Source organism: Salvelinus namaycush, chromosome 11 (genome assembly GCF_016432855.1).
Source record: "Salvelinus namaycush isolate Seneca chromosome 11, SaNama_1.0, whole genome shotgun sequence".
NCBI classification, from domain to species: Eukaryota; Metazoa; Chordata; class Actinopteri; order Salmoniformes; family Salmonidae; genus Salvelinus; species Salvelinus namaycush.
The window spans coordinates 25,531,799-25,548,359 of NC_052317.1; positions in this window are offsets into that span (position 1 = coordinate 25,531,799).

Consider the following 16,561-nt stretch of genomic DNA (forward strand, 5'->3'; position numbering starts at 1 on the left):
TATAAAAGTCCTTTTCACCTCCTTGAAGATGAGCAATATCAGTGGATGGAAAAAGTACCCAATTGTCATACTTGAGTAAGAGTAAAGATACCTTAATAGAAAATGACTAAATTAAAAGTGAAAGTCACCCAGTAAAATACTACAAAAGTATTTTGTTTTAAATATGCTTAAGTTTCAAAAGTACATGTAATTGCAAAAATATACTTAAGTATCAAAAGTAAAAGTATAAATCATTTCAAATTGTATTTGTATTTATTATGGATCCCCATTAGCTGCTGCCAAAGCAGCAACTACTCTTCCTGGGGTCCAGCTGTCACGGCTGACTAGGTGTGTTGGTAGGAATCAGGTGCAGAGAGCAGAGAGTTCCAGGGGACAAATGCACTTTAATCCGGCACCGAAAATGGCTCTGCCCAAGGAACATACCTCGCCCACTCCCCTGGCCGGTCCCAGCAATACGACCGCAGAAACCTGCCCACATCCTGGTTTACTCGCTCCACCTGCCCATTACTCTCGGGGTGGAAACCCGAGGTCAAGCTGACCGAGACCCCCAGCCTCTCCATAAACGCCCTCCAAACTCTGGACGTGAACTCATCGGTACCCCGATCAGAGACGATGTCCTCAGGCACCCCGTAGTGCCGGAAGACATGGGTAAACAGAACCTCCGCAGTCTGCAGGGCCGTAGGGAGACCGGGCAACGGAATGAGACGGCAGGACTTAGAAAACCGATCCACAACCAGGATCGTGGTACTTCCCTGGGACAGGGGAAGGGGGGAAGGTCGGTGAGGAAGTCCACCGACAAGTGTAACCACGGCCGTTGTGGAACGGGGAGGGGCTGCAACTTCCCTCTAGGCAGGTGTCGAGGAGCCTTGCTCTGAGCGCACACCGAGCAGGAGGAGACCAAACCTCACGTCCTTTGCCAACGTGGGCCACCAGTATCTCCCCCTAAGACTCGGCACTGTCCTCTCGATGCCAGGATGACCCGAGGAGGGTAGAGTATGAGCCCAACGAATCAGCCTGTCACGGACACCCCGCGGCACGTACTGAGCCCCTGCTGGACACTGAGGGGGGGCAGGCTCCAACCGTGATGCCCTCTATCTCCGCGTCCACCTCCCATACCACCGGTGCCATGAGACATGAAGGTGGAAGGATGGGGGTCGGCTCGATGCACCGCTCCTCGGTATCATATAGGCGGGACAGCGCATCGGCTTTGGTGTTCTGGGAGCCTGGCTGGTACGAGATGGTGAAGCGGAACCAGGTAAAGAACATGGCCCATCTAGCCTGACGCAGAATCAGTGTCCTTGCTGCCCGGATATACTCGAGATTACGATGGTCAGTCCAGATGAGAAAAGGGTGCTTAGCACCCTCAAGCCAATGTCTCAACACCTTCAGAGACTTGACTACAGCTAACAACTCCATGTCCCCCACGTCATAGTTTTGCTCCGCCAGACCGAGCTTCTTCGAAAAAAAGGCACAAGGGCGGAGCTTTGGTGGCGCGCCCGAGCGCTGGGACACACTGCCCCTACACCAGCCTCGGACGCGTCCACCTCCACTATGAACGCTAAAGAGGGGTCCGGATGCGCCAACACTGGCGCATTGGTGAACAGCTCCTTCAGGCGACTGAAAGCTCTGCCCGCCTCTGCTGACCAGCGCAAGCGCGCCGGTCCTCCCTTCAGCAGTGACGTAATGGGAGCAGCCACCTGACCAAAACCCCGGATAAACCTCCGGTAGTAATTGGAAAACCCTAAAAACCGCTGCACCTCCTTTACCGTGGTTGGAGTCGGCCAATTACGCACGGCTGTAACGCGGTCACACTCCATCACCACCCCGGAGGTGGAAATGCGATAACCCAGGAAGGAAATGGCTTGTTTGGAAAACACACATTTCGCAGCCTTGACATACAGGTCATGCTCCAGCAGTCGCCCAAGTACCTTATGCACCAGAGACACATGCGCGGCGCGTGTGGCAGAATAGATCAGGATGTCATCGATGTACACTACCACTCCCTGCCCGTGCAGGTCTCGGAGAAAGATTGATAGACGGCTGGAGCATTCTTCAACCCATATGGCATGACGATGTACTCATAATGGCCAGATGTAGTACTAAATGAGGTTTTCCACTCATCTCCTCCCCGGATATGCACCAGGTTATACGCACTCCTCAGGTCCAGTTCTGTGAAGAAACACGCCCTGGGAAATGATTCCACCGCCGTAGCGATGAGAGGTAGTGGGTAACTAAACCCCACTGTGATGGAATTTAGACCTCTATAATCAATGCACGGATGCAGACCTCCCTCCTTCTTCTTCACAAAAAAGAAGCTTGAGGAGACAGGTGACGTGGAGGACCGAATGTACCCCTGCCCCAGCGATTCAGTAACATATGTCTCCATAGTCACTGTCTCCTCCTGGGATAATGGGTACACGTGACTCCTAGGAAGTGCAGCGTTCTCCAGGAGGTTTGTCGCGCAGTCCCCTCGACGATGGGGTGGTAGTTGGGTCGCCTTCTTCTTACAGAAGGAATTCCCAGCACCACTGGAAACGCAGGTGAATCGATAAGGAATAGACTAATCCGCTCCCTATGACCCCCCTGCGTTACCATGTCCAGTGGCACCGTGGCCTCCCTGACCAGCCCTGACCCTAATGGTCGGCTATCTAAGGAGTGTACGGGGAAAGGTTGGTCTAACGACACCAGGGGAATCCCTAGCCTTAGCGCGAGCCCATGATCCATGAAATTCCCAGCTGCGCCTGAATCGACTAGTGCCTTATGCTGTAGAGAGGGAGAAAACCCAGGGAAAGAGGTTAGCACAAATATATGGCCGACAGGAAGCTCTGGGTGAGTCGGGTGCGTACTCACCTGGGGTGAACGAGTAGTGCTCTGCCTGCCCTCCCGACTCCCAGACGAGCTGTACCCATGTAACCTCGCCGACCACAACTGGTGCAGGAGGAAACTCCTCCTCCGGTCCCCCTCAATGCAGCCCCTCCTAACTCCATGAGGATGGGAGCAGGAGGGCCTGGGGGTGGAATCAACAGGATGGTGGTGTCCCGACACGCTAGCTCCCTGCGGACGTCCTCCCTGAGGCTACAACGGAAGTGGTCCATCAAAGCCCTGTCGTTCCTGCGGCCATGGTCCAGAACTCCAGGGCAAAGTCCTGCTCGCACCTCATCTCCTGTCGCAGGTGGAACAGCCGTTCAACTCGAGGTAGTGATCCCTCGCCGAGTCTGGGCCATTCCACACTGCGTTGGCCCACTCCAGGGCTTGCCCCGTCAGACAGGAGACGAGGACGCGCTATAATTCCAGTTGGAGGAGAAACCCCTGACACCCAGCCGCCGTCCCGTTGTACTCCCTGGGGAGCGCCAGACGCAGGACCCCGGATCCAGATGCTGAAGCAGGGGTAGGTGGTGCTGGTGGGGGGGCGCTGGAGATGAGGTGGGAAGGTCACTCCTCTCCCATCGGTCCATCCTCTCCATCATCTGATCCATTACAGACCCAATCCGGTGAAGAATGGAGGGGTGATGGAGGACCCTCTCCTCCATCGATGGGAGAGGAGGTGTGGCTGCTCCTGCTGATTCCATGGCAAGGTGCGGGATTCTGTCACGGCTGACTAGGTGTGTTGGTAGGAATCAGGTGCAGAGAGCAGAGAGTTCCAGGGGAAAAATGCACTTTAATCCGGCACCGAAAATGGTAATGCCCAAAACACAGGGCGCAAAACACTGACCAACCCAAACACAGGGTAAACACGGTCCGGAGCACAACAACACCTACGACACATACGTGAACACAAAGTAATCCCACACAACAAAGGGCGGGTTCCACACGCTTACATAGGGAAGCAAATGAAGAAAACACAAATCGGAACAGGTGCAACTAATAAGACAAAACTAACAGAAAAGGGAAAAGGGATCAGTGGCGGCTAGTAGGCTGGTGACGACGACCGCCGAGCACCACCCGAACAGGCGGGGGAGCCAACTTCGGCGGGAGTCGTGACACCAGCAGTTTATACAATTTTAAAAACATTACAATACATTCACAGATTTCACAACACACTGTGTGCCCTCAGACCCCTACTCCACCACTACCACATATCTACAGTACTAAATCCTTGTGTATGTATAGTGCATATGTTATCGTGTGTGTGTGTGTATGCATGTGTCTGTGCCAATGTTTGTGTTGCTTCAGTGAATCACTTCTATTAGGCAATCCAAACAGCACCATTTTCTTGTTGTTTTTTTAAATGATAGCCAGGGGCAAACTCCAACACTCAACCATCATTTACAAATGAAGCATTTGTGTTTAGTGAGTCCACCAGATCAGAGGCAGTAGGGATAACCAGGAACGTTCTCTTGCTAAAAGTGTGTGAATTTGACCATTTTCCTGTCCTGTTAAGCATTCAAAATGTAACGAGTACTTTTGGTTGTCAGGGAAAATGTATGGATTAAAAGGTACATTATCTTCTTTCGGAATGTAGTGGAGTAAAAGTAAAAGTTGTCAAAAATACAAATAGTAAAGTACAGATACCCCAAAAAACTACTTAAGTAGTATTTCAAAGTATGTTTACTTAAATACTTTACACCACTGAGCAATATTAACTGGAACCTTTAACAGAATCTTTTAAAAAAATGGCCAAAATGCTGTTTCTGTGGCTTGTTGTCAGGGTGACCATACCTGTTTTTCTCCCAGACTGTAATACATATGGTAGTGATTAGTAGGCTACATGCTTGTGAATAATGAAAAACACCGACCCCTGGCCACTTACCACTGACAGGATATCATGCAGCCATGACGGAGGAATACTGCTAAAAATAGAAACGTTTTTGTTATTACTTCCTCCTTTCTGTTATTACAGACTTTCACATTTACTGCAATAGTTCTTAATGTTACCTTTAGCGGAACTGCAACATTCGATGAAATGATCCAGCTGCATTGGCAAGAATACATCTTAACTTTTCCATTTTATTCTCTTTTGTTGTGTGCAAACATAGTATTTAATTTTAACTGGAGGTGTTAACTTCTTTTTATAGTATCATCATATTCAACAAAGAGGAAGGTAGATGCAACATGTTTGTAAAAATGGCTAGCTGGAGTTCATCTGAAGGATTGGTTGGACATGCCCTCACCCGCTAGTAAATTATGTTGATTCACTAAGATCTGCCCACTATAGTCTTGTCCTGTCAGAACTTGATGTTGAAGCCCATTACTATTCACTTTGTAACGACCACACACACACACACACACACAGACACATCTGCTTCCATATGAAGATGTGTATATGATTGTATGTTTTCTACAACAAGGAGGATGCACAGGACATTCTCCAAACACCCAACAGGGCCGACATCCCCGTTATTTGCAAGAGGAAGCGACGCAGGTACAGAGGACAAAGAGCCGGATGCCTCGTCAGGACCCGGAGAACGCAAGTGGGAAAACTGCCATTACCGTCAATACTACTCGCCATCGTGCAATCATTGGACAATAAATTAGACGAGGTCCAATCACGAATATCCTACCAACAGGACATCAAAAACTGTAATATCCTATGTTTCACGGAATCGTGGCTGAATGACGACATGGATATTCAGCTAGCGGGATATACGCTGCACCGGCAAGATAGAACAGCACACTCCGGTAAGACGAGCTGGTGCACGAAATCTAAGGAAGTCTCTAGAGTTTGCTCACCTGAAGTAGAGTATATTGTGATAAATTGCAGGCCACACTACTTGCCTAGAGAGTTTTCAGCTATACTTTTCGTGGCTGTTTATTTACCACCACAGACAGATGCTGGCACTAAGACCGAACTCAGTCAGCTGTATAAGGAAATAAACAAACAGGAAACCACTCACCCAGATGCTGCGCTCCTAGTGGCTGGAGACTTTAATGCAGGGAAACTTAAATCAGTCCTACCAAATTTCTATCAACATGTTAAATGTGCAACCAGAAGAAGAAAAAATCTAGATCACCTGTACTCCACACACAGAGACGCGTACAAAGCTCTCCCTCGTCCTCCATTTGGTAAATCGGACCACAACTCTATCCTCCTGATTCCTGCTTACAAGCAAAAATTAAAGCATGAATCGCCAGTGACTCGGTCTATAAAAAAGTGATCAGATGAAGCAGATGGTAAACTACAGGACTGTTTTGTTATCACAGACTGGAACATGTTCCGGGAATCTTCCGATGGCATTGAAGAGTACACCAAATCAGTCACTGCCTTTATCAATAAGTGCATCGAGGACGTCATCCCCACAGTGACTGTACGTACATACCCCAACCAGAAGCCATGGATTACAGGCAACATTTACACTTAGCTAAAGGGTAGAGCTGCCGCTTTCAAGGTGCAGAACTCTAACCCGGAAGCTTACAAGAAATCCTGCTATGCCCTGCGATGAACCATCAAACAGGCAAAGCGTCATACCAGGGCTAAGATTGAATCATACTACACCGGCTCCGACGCTCGTCTTATGTGGCATGGCTTGCAAACTATTACAGACTACAAAGGGAAGCACAGCCACGGGCTGCCCAGTGACACGAGCCTACCAGACGAGCTAAGTCACTTCTATGCTCGCTTTGAGGCAAGCAACACTGAGGCATGCATGAGAGCATCAGCTGTTCCAGACGACTGTGTGATCACGCTCTCCGTAGCCGATGTGAGTAAGACCTTTAACTTCTTATGGCTGCAAGGGGCAGTATTGAGTAGCCTGATAAAATGTGTCCATTTCAAACGGCCTCGTACTCAATTCTTGCTCGTACAATATGCATATTATTATTACTATTGGATAGAAAACACTCTCTAGTTTCTAAAACCGTTTGAATTATTTCTCTGAGTGAAACAGAACTCATTCTGCAGCACTTTTCCTGACCCGGAAGTTCAAAGTCTGAAATCGATGCTCTCTTCCTCTTCCTGCCTATAAATGGGCACAAGAGCTATTAGTATACATGCACGTCATACACCTTCCTCTGGGTGTCAAGAAGGCTGTGAGAGAAGAAATGAGGTGATTATCTCGATCTAGGATGGAATAAATCCTCTTGGAATGACGTGTACCCCATTTCCGGTACTCTGAAGAACGCGATTTGGACAGTGGGGTTGCCTTTTGTTTTGCTGACGTTATAGGCGACTATTATTTCCGGCTTTGATTTTATTTGATACATGTCACCATATCATCGTAAAGTATGTTTTTTCAATATAGTTTCATCAGATTATTGAAATTTTTTCGGGAGTTTTGCCGTGTTCCGTTCTCTTCCGTTTGTTTACATGGAGAGATCCGTGCAACCCGGCTAGCGCGCTTGCTAAATGGAGAGAGAAAGTTGCCATTCTGAATCCAAACAACGACTCATCTGGACAAAGGACACCTTGTTCAACATTCTGATGAAAGATCAGCAAAAGTAAGACCCATTTTATGATGTTGTTTCATATATCTGTCGTAGTCGCCGGCGCCCAAGTGTTTCTGGCTATTGTGCTAAGCTAATATAACGCTACATTTTGTTTTCGCTGTAAAACACTTAATAAATCGGAAATATTGTCTGGCATCACAAGATGCCTGTCTTTCATTTGCTGTACACTATGTATTTTTCAGAAATGTTTTATGATGAGTAATTAGGTATTTGACGTTGGTGTCTGTAAATATTATGGCTGCTTTCGGTGCAATTTCTGAATGTAGCTGCAATGTAAACTATGATTTATACCTGAAATATGCACATTTTTCGAACAAAACATATGCTATACAATAAATATGTTATCAGACTGTCATCTGATGAGGTTGTTTCTTGGTTAGTGGCTATTTATATCTTTATTTGGCCGAATTTGTGATAGCTACTGATGGAGTCAAAAACTGATGGAGTAATAAAAGTGGAGTCTTTTGCTAACGTGGTTAGCTAATAGATTTACATATTTTGTCTTCCCTGTAAAACAAAAATCGGACATGTTGGCTGGATTCACGAGATGTGTACCTTTCATATGCTGTATTGGACTTGTTAATGTGTGAAAGTTAAATATTAAAAAAATATATATTTTGAATTTCGCGCCCTGCACTTGAAGTGGCTGTTGTCATAAGTGTACCGACGTCGGGCTTGCACGCCAAACAGGTTAAACAGGTCAACATACACAAGGCTGCGGGGCCAGAAGGATTACCAGGACATGTGCTCCGGGCATGTGCTGACCAACTGGCAAGTGTCTTCACTGACATTTTCAACATGTCCCTGATTGAGTCTGTAATACCAACATGTTTCAAGCAGACCACCATAGTCCCTGTGCCTAAGAACACAAAGGTAACCTGCCTAAATGACTACAGACCCGTAGCACTCACGTCCGTAGCTATGAAGTGCTTTGAAAGGTTGGTAATGGCTCACATCATCACCATTATCCCAGAAACCCTAGACCCACTCCAATTTGCATAACACCCAAACAGATCCACAGATTATGCAATTTCTATTGCACTCCAGATTGCCTTTTGCCACCTGGACAAAAGGAACACTTATGTGAGAATGCTATTCATTGACTCCAACTCAGCGTTCAACACCATAGTATCCTCAAAGCTCATCACTAAGCTAAGGATCCTGGGACTAAACACCTCCCTCTGCAAATGGATCCTGGACTTCCTGATAGGGCCGCCCCCAGGTGATGAGGGTATGTAGCAACACATCTGTCACGCTGATCCTCAACACTGGAGCTCCACAGGGGTGCGTGCTCAGTCCCCTCCTGTACTCCTTGTTCAACCACGACTGCATGGTCAGGCACGACTCCAACACCATCATTAAGTTTGCAGATGACACAACAGTGGTAGGAATGATTACCGACAACGACGAGACAGCCTATAGGGTGGAGGTCAGAGACCTTGCCGGGTGGTGCCAGGATAACAACCTTACAACCCAGGACCTCTACACCAGGCGGTGTCAGAGGAAGGCCCTAAAAATTGTCAAAGTCCCCAGCCACCCCAGTCATAGACTGTTCTCTCTACTACCGCACGGCAAGTGGTTCCGGAGTTTCAAGTCTAGGACAAAAAGGCTTCTCAACAGTTTTTACCCCAATTCATAAGACTCCTGAACAGGTAATCAAATGACTACCTGGACTATTTGCATTGTGTGCCACCCCCAAACCCCTCTTATACGCTGCTGCTACTCTCTGTTTATCATAAGTGCATAGTCACTTTAACTATACATTCATGTACATACTACCTCAATTGGGCCTACCAACCAGTGCTCCCACACATTGGCTAACAGAGCTATCTGCATTGTGTCCCACCACCCACCTCCGGCCAACCCGTCTTTAACGCTACTGCTACTCTGTTCATCATATATGCATAGTCACTTTAACCATATCTACATGTACATACTACCTCAATCAGCCTGACTAACCGGTGTGTGTATGTAGCCTCGCTACTTTTATAGCCTCGCTACTGTATATAGCCTGTCTTTTTACTGTTGTTTTATTTCTTTACTTACCTATTGTTCACCTAATACCCTTTTTGCACTATTGGTTAGTAAGCATTTCACTGTAAGGTCTACACCTGTTGTATTCGGCACAGGTGACAAATAAACTTTGATTTGATTTGATGTGTGTGGTGGTGACAAAGTGTATAGTTTGGGCTTCAACATCAAGTTCTAGAGCCATCGTCACCGCCACGGGAGCGCCATCACCTCCGATACTCCCAGAGTCAGCCAGGCTACTCCCCAGAGACGCTACTCTAGGCACACCGGCCTGAGCGTTCACCACCTCCAAAGGACATCTGGGACTTCCACAATGTCCAGAGGTGGCCCAGCTATTCACCAGATCATCGTCGCTCCAGGCCCCCCCAGCTGGAGCCTACATCGTATCAAACAGAGTGTCGGGAGCACCACCTCCCCCTGGGGGGGTCCAGCCGCTCTCCTGACTGACGTCCCTCTAGGCCACCCGGCCAGATGCACAGGAGCCTTGGGTCCGCTTCTGCTCCCCAGAGTGGCCTAGCTCCCCAGACGATGAAAACAACTCCAGAGTGCACAGTCCACCACACCAAGGTCTGCAACCCCCTCAGCCAGAGCCTCAACTAGCCATAGTTAAGGAGACTCCCACTCAAATTGTGGAGCCAGAGTCAGCCACTGCCATAGGGCCCATTCTGGTTGTCATTGCGGTGTTGTCCTCTCTTGCCAGTAGGGATCTCCTGCTAGTCAAAGCAGATGCCCAAGGTTTGACTGTCTGCCTGGACCTGGAACCTTCAACTACGAAGTCTCCACCTGCCTCAACCTGCTCCTGCCCAGGAGCCCAAGCCAGCGGTGTATTCTTTGCCTGCTCCTACAATGGAGCCACAGCCTGCAGCTACTGCAGATGTCAAGTACAGCCCAAACGTTTGGGCCTCTCCTGCCACAGCTTGGTGGGATCAGCCCCGGCTTGTCTTCAAAGTTCAGCCTGTGGCCACAAGGACTCAGACAGTTCCTGCTGGTCTGGCCCAGTCAGCCCCTGTCGGTCTCAGGCCTGGAGTCCTTGCTGGCTCCACCTGCTAGCATCCTGCTAGTTCAAGGACCCAGATACCTCCAGATCTTCCCGACCTTGCCTCAGGGGACCCTCCAGTGCTCTCCGTGGGGGAACTGTCTGACATCACCCCGGGTGAACCACCAGAAGTAATCCCCAATGTCCCCCCTGACCTAGACCGGTCCCCTTCCTCCTGAGTAGGGTCAGTGTTCCCTTCCTTCCTGGTAGGGTCAGAGTTCCCTTCCTTCTTGGTAGGGTCAGAATTCCCAGCCCTCCTGTTAGGGTCATCAGAGTTCCCTTCCATCTCGTAAGGGAACACCCCCCTGAAATGGACAAAAATTAATGGGATGTTATTGGCACCATACGAAACATATACACGATGTACAATACCACTCAATTGGACGTTGTTTAATTCAAAACTGATTGCAAATGCCATATGGCAAATGCCAAGTGTAACACTGAAAAAATCCAATAGATGGCGAGTGCGCTCCACCGTACATTTTCATATTGCAAATGTAACACAAGTCAAGACCCAAGAGTCAAATTTAGAAAATGTGAACATTTTTTCAAAAACGTATCACCCCCTTAAAAAAGTGCTTTCTGGACCGTTTTTCGAAATTCTTTAGATTTTTTTGGTCAATTACACATGTATAAGAACTGTATGAACATACTTTTGTCAAATGTTATTATCATTATTTTAATTTTAATTTTTTTACTTGTCCATAAGACATATGTTTTGTCCATTTGCAATATAATTTCATAGGAAGTCAAAAGTCGAAGTCAAAAGTATTTTTTTATTTTTTATTTTTTGCCAAATGCCATAAGAAATGTCCAAATGCAATATGAAAGATTTGAAAGTGCCTAATAAGGATGTTATGGCCATTTGCCATGTACGATCATAGGAAGTCGGTTTACAAACCCAAAAGTCAGTGAACCATGTCCAAAAGGCATTTATACTGCCCAAATGATATATAGCACTGTTAAGCCATGAATCAACCTAGATGGTCTATTTGTCATGTATGATGAGGGAGAAGTGGGACTTTGTTGTTTTTTAAAGATTTTTTTGAAGAACGTCCAAAATGACAAAACCCCTATTGCTTTTGCACGGGTGGGGGGGTGCTCCCTACCCAACCGTAGACCCCTTGCTCCCCCCTAAAGGCATTAAAAACCATTTTAAAAATGTGCTTCTGGTAACACATTCCAATCACCAGGTGCATGGCTGTCCATTTGCAATATGTTTCAATGGGCATTTACCATCACGAATTTGACATGCTCAAAAATACTGCAGAAATGCAAAATTGACTGGCCTGATGAACTCGGGATGGCCGGGCAGTGCTAGTGGTTCCTCTCCATCGCTCGATGGTGACATGGGAGAAGTGGGACTCTGTCGTTTTTTGTATGTTTTTTGAAAAATGTCCAAAATGACCAGGGGATTATTGGGATTATTGGATGGGCACGGGTGGGGGGTGTTCCCTACCCAACCGTGGACTCCTTGCACCCCCCTAAAGGCATTAAAAATCATTTTAAAAATGTTATCCTGGTAACCCGTTCCATTCACCAGGCGCACGGCTGTCCATTTGCAATATGTTTCAATGGGCATTTACCGTCACGAATTTGACATGCTCAAAAATACTGCAGAGGAATGCGAAATTGACTGGCCCGATGAACTCCGTGGGGTCCGTGGGGCCAGTGTCCGTGGGGCGATGCACAATTGGCATAGCGTCGTCCGGGTTAGGGAGGGTTTGGCCGGTAGGGATATCCTTGTCTCAGTATGTAAAAATGTAATAAAATGTATGTAATAAAAATGTATGCACTCTACTGTAAGTCGCTCTGGATAAGAGCGTCTGCTAAATGACTAAAATGTAAAATGTAAATGTAACTCAGGATGGCCGGGCAGTGATTCTGGTTCCTCTCCATCGCTCGTTGGTGTTGGTTTCAGAATGTCACTTTGGTGATGGTACCTCACTGTTTAAACATATTGCAAATGGACAAAAGTCAGCCAGCAAGTCAGTGTCCATCAGTCAATTAGATATCATTCTGACACCAAACTGATCAAATCTGACACCAAACCCACTTTTTCCAACTCGTTTAGAAGCCAACTATCACATATTTCAGAGCAGGCCCATAATTCATAGCGCCTTCAGTTTAAAACAGAATAAAAACATAAAACACATAGTTACGTTCTAGCTGCAGGTCCAGTTCTGACATTATGTGTAGACCTGTGTGAGGCGACCCCGAATCCGAAGTTTTGGCTCGATAGGTTATTCGGTGCCCGAGCAACGACCTTAATTGGTGCTGAAAATCCAATTTTTCCATGATTTGCTACGGGGTCGTTGAATGAGCAATTGGACAGAAACATTGGGGTCCGTCTCTATGGGCCGAGCCGGTTTCAGTGCACCTAGTCTTGCGACTCTGGGACTTTTCTAAATGACATCATTTTCGTAATGGTCAAAATGAATTGAAGTTATTGCAAATGTACGAGGCTGTTTCTCGGTTCGAGAACCTTCTAGAGTCACATAACTCACCACGCACGATCAACCTGAGCTATAGAACAGGCTTCTAAAGTTTCAGAGCTCTAGGTCTGACGGTTCTTTAACCTCTCTAGGGTACGTGAGACTGTAGTGTCCCACCTCTTCAACAGCCAGTGAAACTGCAGGGCGCCAAATTCAAAACAACAGAAATCCCATAATTAAAATTCCTCAAACATACATGTATTTTACACCATTTTAAAGATACACTTGTTGTAAATCCAGCCACAGTGTCCGATTTCAAAAAGGCTTTACGACGAAAGCACACCAAACGATTATGTTAGGTGAGTGCCTATTCACAGAATAACACAGCCATTTTTCCAGCCAAAGAGAGGATTCACAAAAAGCAGAAATATGGATAAAATGAATCACTAACCTTTGATGATCTTCATCAGATGACACTCATAGGACTTCATGTTACACAATACATGTATGTTTTTTTTGGTAAAGTTCATATTTATATCCAAAAATCTGTGTTTACATTGGTGCGTTACGTTCAGAAGTTCCAAAACATCCTTTGATTTTGCAGAGAACCACATCAATTTACATAATAAACATTGCTAAAAGATACAACTGTTATGCATGGAATTTTAGATGCACTTCTCCTTATTAATCAATCTCCCAGTGTGGAATATCTGTCCTGAATAGAAGAGCACCACCCTCACCTGCTTGAATAGCCAACACCAGGCTGGTTATAAATTACGCCGTACCATTATGCTGCTGCTACTGAGCATTTCTCCTTCATGTGTACAAAATTACATTTACAGAAATGCTAAATAATTGGTTTGTCATTCTTCTTTGACTCATTTGGTTGACAATCAAATTGACATTGAAAGGTTGGCAGATTACACTGTACATACATAACCCAAACAGCACTTTCAGGCAAATGTATCAAAGGTTTGTTAAATAGATGTGAATAATAGGCCAATGCATGTTTCTTATCAGTTCTGAAAGACCTTTGTGGCCAAAGATCACAAGTGTTTCACATCCCATGCTATCAGTGAATGTTTAAAATTGACTCTTCTGATTGCATGAATATGGAGTCGCAGTGATTAGGACAACTCTTGCTCGCTTGTGGTCTCAAATGCATGGTTTAACGAATCTGTTAAGTCACCTCAGCAACCTGGAATAGACAGTAGGATCACTGCCATTCTGAGGCAATGACCTCAGAGCCTTATCTCTCTAGAAAGGTTGGACAGTATGAAGGAGAGTGTGAGTCCACAGTTACTCATTCAAGGGCTATCCCTTATGATCAGGCTCACATCAAAATCATGCTTCACGCTTCACGCTTTTTGGGGATAAATAATTTGATGTTATGAATTATTTATCGAGACAGAATATCAGGTCTGTAGGGTCCTGGATCAAGGAGGATATCGCAGGATTCAGAGTGCAGTCGCCACCAGGACAAATAAACAAACACACACACAGATTGTAAACAGATGTGTGCATTGTCATTATTGGCTGCTGTCTATGTCCCAGTTCTAGAATGTGCTCCAGTAAGTCGTGCCCACAGTCTGTCTGGGTCTCGGGAAGAGAGAAGAGAGCGAGAGAGAAAACACTGCTGGGATATTCCCTGCTGCTAATATGGCAGTCATGGGCCACTGAAAAATGTCAGATACACATCACACTGGGAATGGAGTCCTCCTATCCTGCTATGAGTGGTTTAAGAATATTGTTACCAGAGATGGTATCGTTTACTTGAAAAAACTATACAATTGTTATTTTTCATTTCAAAATGTTTTGCATGTAAGTAGTCAACTTTTCAAGATGTTGGACTTTCAAGAAGCAAAGTGTCACCGGCTACATCATAATTTTGAGTGGATTTTCTCTTTAAGTGTTACCATAAAGGTCAAGGGGTTTAGCCTAATATACAATGTTAAGGGATTGGAATTCATTGTCATCGTTAGGATATAACCGTTAGTGTAGATTACCTGAAATGCCTCTCATGTTGACATTTTCTAATTTCACTACGGCCAAAGAATAGTCAGATAGTGAGACTTCAAGTCGAGACTTGTTTTGCTTTCAATCACCCCACACCAAACACAAACACACATAATTCCTGATTTCCTGAGAGAGCTGAATACACAATGTGGTACACCTCTTGCTGGAGGCAGGTGCAATACAGTACAGTACAGTACAAGGTGCAGAAAACATTTATCATGTCATTTATTTGTGTTCAAAACTTCCTTCCTAAATGACTGAAGGGATGGGACTGCCTCGGAGGAGTGTCAAAGAAAGTTGGCTGAAGAAGTCATAGAGACATCACTACCCTGCTCTGCACTTAAATCAAATCAAATCAAATGTTATTTGTCACATACACATGGTTAGCAGATGTTAATGCGAGTGTAGCGAAATGCTTGTGCTTCTAGTTCTGACAATGCAGTAATAACCAATGAGTAATCTAACCTAACAATTCCACAACTACTACCTTATACACACACGTGTAAAGGGATAAAGAATATGTACATAAAGATATATGAATAAGTGATGGTACAGAACGGCATAGGCAAGATGCAGTAGATGGTATCGAGTACAGTATATACATATGAGATGAGTAATGTAGGGTATGTAAACATAAAAGTGGCATAGTTTAAAGTGGCTAGTGATACATGTATTACATAAATATGGCAAGATGCAGTAGATGATATAGAGTACAGTATATACATTATATTAAGTGGCATTGTCTAAAGTGGCTAGTGATACATTTTTGATCAATTCCCATCAATTTCCATTATTAAAGTGAGCTGGAGTTGAGTCAGTATGTTGGCAGCAGCCACTCAATGTTAGTGGTGGCTGTTTAACAGTCTGATGGCCTTGAGATAGAAGCTGTTTTTCAGTCTCTCGGTCCCTGCTTTGATGCACCTGTACTGACCTCGCCTTCTGGATGATAGCGGGGTGAACAGGCAGTGGCTCGGGTGGTTGTTGTCCTTGATGATCTTTATGGCCTTCCTGTGACATCGGGTGGTGTAGGTGTCCTGGAGGGCAGGTAGTTTGCCCCCAGTGATGCGTTGTGCAGACGTCACTATCCTCTGGAGAGCCTTCCGGTTGTGGGCGGAGCAGTTGCCGTACCAGGCGGTGATACAGCCCGACAGGATGCTCTTGATTGTGCATCTGTAGAAGTTTGTGAGTGCTTTTGGTGACAACCCGAATTTCTTCAGCCTCCTGAGGTTGAAGAGGCGCTGCTGCGCCTTCTTCACAACGCTGTCTGTGTGGGTGGACCAATTCAGTTTGTCCGTGATGTGTACGCCGAGAAACTTAAAACTTACTACCCTCTCCACTACTGTCCCGTCGATGTGGATAGGGGGTTGCTCCCTCTGCTGTTTCCTGAAGTCCACAATCATCTCCTTTGTTTTGTTGACGTTGAGTGTGAGGTTATTTTCCTGACACCACACTCCGAGGGCCCTCACCTCCTCCCTGTAGGCCGTCTCGTCGTTGTTGGTAATCAAGCCTACCACTGTAGTGTCGTCCGCAACTTGATGATTGAGTTGGAGGCGTGCATGCCCACGCAGTCGTGGGTGAACAGGGAGTACAGGAGAGGGCTCAGAACGCACCCTTGCGGGGCCCCAGTGTTGAGGATCAGCGGGGTGGAGATGTTGTTACC